General features: G+C 39.0%; 1 non-coding gene across 1 annotated transcript; it reads right to left on the bottom strand.

Annotated features, from left to right (window-relative positions):
* Positions 1–2,422: 2,422 nt before the first annotated feature.
* On the bottom strand, positions 2,423–2,530 carry LOC112760304 (small nucleolar RNA R71). The gene has a single exon (XR_003180751.1). It is a non-coding gene; the product is annotated as a small nucleolar RNA R71 (small nucleolar RNA).
* Between the last annotated feature and the right edge of the window lie 3,497 nt (positions 2,531–6,027).

The following is a 6,027-nucleotide window of genomic DNA, read 5'->3' as shown; positions in this document are numbered from 1 at the left end:
TTGGCGCCGTTGCCGGGGATTGTTCGAGTTTGGACAACTGACGGTTCATCTTGTTGCTCAGATTAGGTAATTTTCTTTTTGTTTTCTTCTCAAAAATTTTCTCACCTATTTTCGAAAAAATAAAAATGTTTTTCAAAAATTTTATTCAAAATTTTTAAGAATGAATTCTAGTGTTTCATGAAGCATGTGAAGCCTGGCTGGCTGCAAAGCCATGTCTAAATTCTTTTGGACTGAGGCTTGCAATTTGTTATCAAGAGCAATTTAGTTATTGCTCATCCACCTGCTGCTGATCCATGATCACCTGCTGAAGCTTGGCTGGCCATTGGCCATGTCTAGTGTTTTGGACTGGAGCTTTCTTTGAAAGCTTGGCCGGCTAGTGAGCCATGTCTAATTCCTGGACTGAAGCTTTAGACTAACATGGCAAGATTCCTGGAATTCATATTAAAAATTTTTGGAATCCTTATTTTTCCTTTTTCATATAATTTTCGAAAAAACAAAAAAAAAATTAGAAAATAAAAAAAAATCAAAAATATTTTTGTGTTTCTTGTTTGAGTCTTGAGTCATGTTATAAGTTGGTGTCAATTGCATATGCATCTTGCATTTTTTCGAAAATATCATGCATTCATAGTGTTCTTCATGATCTTCAAGTTGTTCTTGGTAAGTCTTCTTGTATGATCTTGATGATTTTTTGTTTGGTGTCTTTTCATGTTTATCATATGCATTCTTGAATTCTTAGTGCCTAAGCATTAAAGAATTCTAAGTTTGGTGTCTTGCATGTTTTCTTTGCATTAAAAATTTTTCAAAAATATGTTCTTGATGTTCATCATGACATTCATAGTGTTCTTGGTGTTCATCTTGACATTCATAGCATTCTTGCATGCATTCATTGTTTTGATCTAAAAATTTCATGCATTGCATCCTTTTAGTGTTTTCCTCTTGCATCATAAAAATTCAAAAAATCAAAAAAAAAATATCTTTCCCTTTTTCTCTCATCAAATTCGAAAATTTGAGTTGACTTTTTCAAAAATTTTTAAAAATCAAATTGTTTCTCATGAGTCAAATCAAATTTTCAATTTGAAAATCTTATCTTTTTCAAAATCTTTTTCAAAAATCAAATCTTTTTCAAAATTCTTAGTTATTTTTGAAAATTGCAAAAATATTTTTCAAAAATCTTTTTCTTATTTTTATACCATATTTTCGAAAATAACAATAACAATTAATGTTTTGATTCAAAAATTTGAAGTTTGTTACTTGCTTGTTAAGAAAGATTCAAACTTTAAGTTCTAGAATCATATCTTGTGATTTCTTATGAATCAAGTCATTAATTGAGATTTTAAAAAATTCAAATCTTTTTCAAAAAACTAACTTCTATCATATCTTTTCAAAAATATCTTCTTATCTTATCTTTTTCAAAAATATCTTTTCAAAATATCTTTTCTATCTCCCTAACTTCTTATCTTTTCAAAATTTGTTTCAACTAACTAACTAACTTTTTGTTTGTCTCTTAACTTTTTCAAAACTACCCAACTAACTCTCTCTCTCTAATTTTCGAAAATATCTTCCCTCTTTTTCAAAAATTTCTTTTTTATTAACTAATTATTTTTATTTTTTCAAAAAAAAAAATTTACTAACACATTTTCAAAAACCAATTTTCAAAAGTCACTAACTCCTTTTCAAAAATAATTTTCGAAAATTCCCTCTCTCTCTCTCATCCTATTCTATTTATTCATTCATTAACTAACATCTCTTCCTCACATCATCACCAAATTCGAACCCCCCTCTTCTATCTGTGTTCGAATTTCTTCCTCTTTTCTTCTACTAATAATAAGGATCCTCTTTACTGTGACATAGAGGATTCCTCTTCTTTTCTTTTTCTCTCTCCTTTCTTATGAGTAGGGACAGAGAAAAAGGCATTCTTGTTGAAGCTGATCCAGAACCTGAAAGGACTCTGAAGAGAAAATTAAGAGAAGCTAAAATACAACAATCCAGAGACAACTTAATTGAAAATTTCGAACAAGTAAAGGAGATGGCAGCCGAACCCAACAACAATGCAAGGAGAATGCTTGGTGACTTCACTGCACCTAATTCCAATTTACATGGAAGAAGCATCTCCATTCCTGCCATTGGAGCAAACAACTTTGAGCTGAAACCTCAATTAGTTTCTCTGATGCAGCAGAACTGCAAGTTTCATGGACTTCCATCTGAAGATCCTTTTCAGTTCTTAACTGAATTCTTGCAGATATGTGATACTGTTAAGACTAATGGAGTAGATCCTGAAGTCTACAGGCTCATGCTTTTCCCTTTTGCTGTAAGAGACAGAGCTAGATTATGGTTGGATTCTCAACCCAAAGACAGCCTGAACTCTTGGGATAAGCTGGTCACGGCTTTCTTAGCCAAGTACTTTCCTCCTCAAAAGCTGAGCAAGCTTAGAGCTGATGTTTAAACCTTCAGACAGAAAGAAGGTGAATCCCTCTATGAAGCTTGGGAAAGATACAAACAGTTGACCAAAAAGTGTCCTTCTGACATGCTTTCAGAATGGACCATCCTGGATATATTCTATGATGGTTTATCTGAGCTATCAAAGATGTCACTGGACACTTCTGCAGGTGGATCCATTCACCTAAAGAAAACGCCTGCAGAAGCTCAAGAACTCATTGACATGGTTGCTAATAACCAGTTCATGTACACTTCTGAAAGGAATCCTGTGAGTAATGGGACGCCTATGAAGAAGGGAGTTCTTGAAGTTGATACTCTGAATGCCATATTGGCTCAGAACAAAATATTGACTCAGCAAGTCAATATGATCTCTCAGAGTCTGCATGGAATGCAAGCTGCATCCAACAGTACTCAAGAGGCATCTTCTGAAGAAGAAGCCTATGATCCTGAGAACCCTGCAATAGCAGAGGTAAATTATTTAGGTGAACCTTATGGAAACACCTATAACTCAACAAGGAGAAATCATCCAAATTTCTCATGGAAGGATCAAAAGCCCCAACAAGGCTTTAATAATGGTGGAAGAAACAGGTTTAGCAATAGCAAGCCTTTTCCATCATCAACTCAGCAACAGACAGAGAACTCTGAACAAAATGCTTCTAATTTAGCAAATCTAGTCTCTGATCTATCTAAGGCCACTGTAAGTTTCATGAATGAAACAAGATCTTCCATTAGAAATCTGGAAGCACAAGTAGGCCAGCTGAGTAAAAGGATCACTGAAATCCCTCCTAGTACTCTCCCAAGCAATACAGAAGAGAATCCAAAAGGAGAGTGCAAGGCCATTGACATAAGCGCCATGGCCGAACCTGTGAGGAGAGGAGAGGATGTGAATCCCAAGGAGGAAGACCTCCTGGGACGTCCAGTGATCAATAAGGAGCTTCCCTCTGAGAAACCAAAGGACTCTGAGGCCCATCTAGAGACCATAAAGATTCCATTGAACCTCCTTATGCCCTTCATGAGCTCTGATGAGTATTCCTCTTCTGAAGAGAATGAGGATGTTACTGAAGAGCAAGCTGCCAAGTTTCTTGGTGCAATCATGAAGCTAAATGCCAAATTATTTGGCATTGATACTTGGGAAGTTGAACCTCCCTTGTTCATCAATGAACTAAGTGATCAGGATCAACTGACATTGCCTCAGAAGAGACAGGATCCTGGAAAGTTCATAATACCCTGTACCATAGGCACTATGATCTTTAAAGCTCTTTGTGACCTTGGTTTAGGAATAAACCTCATGCCCCTCTCTGTAATAGAGAAACTGGGAATCTATGGGGTGCAAGCTGCTAAAATCTCACTAGAGATGGCAGACAGCTCAAGAAGACAGGCTTATGGACAAGTAGAAGATGTATTAGTAAAGGTTGAGAGCCTTTACATACCTACTGATTTCATAGTCCTGGATACTGGAAAGGAAGAGGATGAATCCATCATCCTAGGAAGACCTTTCCTGGCCACAGCAAGAGCTGTGATTGATGTTGACAGAGGTGAAATAGTCCTTCAATGGAATGAGAACTCCCTTGTATTCAAAACTCAAGGATCTCCCTCTGCAACCATGGAGAGGAAGCTTGAAAAGCTTCTCTCAAAGCAGAGTCAACCAGAGCCCCCACAGTCAAACTCTAAGTTTGGTGTTGGGAGGCCACAACCAAACTCTAAGTTTGGTGTTGAACTCCCATATCCAAACTCTATGTTTGGTGTTGGAGAGTTTCAACAAAGCTCTGCACATCTGTGAGGCTCCATGAGAGCCCACTGTCAAGCTATTGACATTAAAGAAGCGCTTGTTGGGAGGCAACCCAATGTTTATCTAATTCTTATTTTTATTGTTTTTCGTGTTTTCTTAGGTTCATGATCATGTGGAGTCACAAAATAAATATAAAAATTAAAAACGGAATCAAAAACAGCAGAAGAAAAATCACACCCTGGAGGAGCATCTGTCTGGCGTTCAGCGCCAGAACAGAGCATGGTTCTGGCGCTGAACGCCCAAAATGGGCAGCTTCTGGGCGCTGAACGCCAGAACAGGCATGGTTCTGGCGTTCAACGCCAGAAATGGCACACAAATGGGCGTTGAACGCCCAAAATAGCCACCAACCTGGCGCTGAACGCCCAGAGTTGGGTACAAAGGCATTTTTACATGCCTAATGGGTGCAGGGATGTAATTCCTTGAACACCTCAGGATCTGTGGACCCCATAGGATCCACTCAGGATCTGTGGACCCCACAGGATCCCCACCTACCTCCACTCACTTTTTCTCACCACTCTCTTTCACACAACCCCATAAACACTCTTCCCTAAAAAGCCCTTCACCAATCACCTCAATCTCTCTTCCCCATTAAACCTTCACCACTCACATCCACCCACTCTTCCCAATAAACCTACCTCATAAACTCCACCTACCTTCAAAATTCAAAACCAATTTCCCACCCAAACCCACCCATATGGCCGAAACCTTCCCCCTCTTCCCTTCCCTATATAAAGCCCTCCATTCTTCATCAAATTCACCCAACACACCCCTCTACACTCCTCTTGGCCGAAACCACATCTCCCTCTCCCTCTCCATATTTCTTCTTCTTCTTCTCCTATTCTTTTGTTTATTGCTCGAGGGCGAGCAATATTCTAAGTTTGGTGTGGTAAAAGCATAAGCTTTTTGTTTTTCCATTACCATTGATGGCAGCTAAGACCGGAGAATCCTCTAGAAGAGGGAAAGGGAAGATAAAAGCTTCCACATCCGAGTCATGGGAGATGGAAAGGTTCATCTCCAAAGCCCATCAAGACCACTTCTATGATGTTGTGGCCAAGAAGAAAGTGATCCCTGAGGTCCCTGTTAAACTCAAAAGAAATGAGTATCCGGAGATCCGACATGAAATTCAAAGAAGAGGTTGGGAAGTTCTAACAAATCCCATCCAACAAGTCGGCATCCTAATGGTTCAAGAATTCTATGCCAATGCATGGATCACCAAGAACCATGATCAAAGTAAGAACCCGGATCCAAAGAACTATGTTATAATGGTTCGGGGGAAATACTTAGATTTTAGTCCGGAGAATGTGAGGTTGGCGTTCAACTTGCCATACATGGAAGAGAACGCACGCCCCTACACAAGGAGAGTCAACTTTGATCAAAGGTTGGACCAAGTCCTTATGGACATATGTGTAGAAGGAGCTCAATGGAAGATTGACTCCAAAGGCAAGCCGGTTCAACTAAGAAGATTGGACCTCAAGCCTATAGCTAGAGGATGGTTGGAGTTTATTCAATGCTCAATCATTCCCACTAGCAACCGGTCTGAAGTTACTATAGACCGGGCCATCATGATCCATAGCATCATGATTGGAGAAGAGGTGGAAGTTCATGAGATTATACCTCAAGAACTCTACAAGGTGGCTGACAAGTCCTCCACTATGGCAAGGTTAGCCTTTCCTCACCTCATTTGCCACCTATGCAATTCAGCTGGGATTGACATAGAGGGAGATATCCTCGTTAAAGAGGACAAGCCCATCACCAAGAAAAAGATGGAGCAAGCAAGAGAGCCCAGTCATGGAGCTCAAGAG

Source organism: Arachis hypogaea, chromosome 16 (assembly GCF_003086295.3).
Source record: "Arachis hypogaea cultivar Tifrunner chromosome 16, arahy.Tifrunner.gnm2.J5K5, whole genome shotgun sequence".
Classification (NCBI taxonomy): Eukaryota; Viridiplantae; Streptophyta; class Magnoliopsida; order Fabales; family Fabaceae; genus Arachis; species Arachis hypogaea.
Note: the sequence above shows the minus strand (reverse complement) of the source record. Positions and strands in the feature narration are given on the sequence as shown.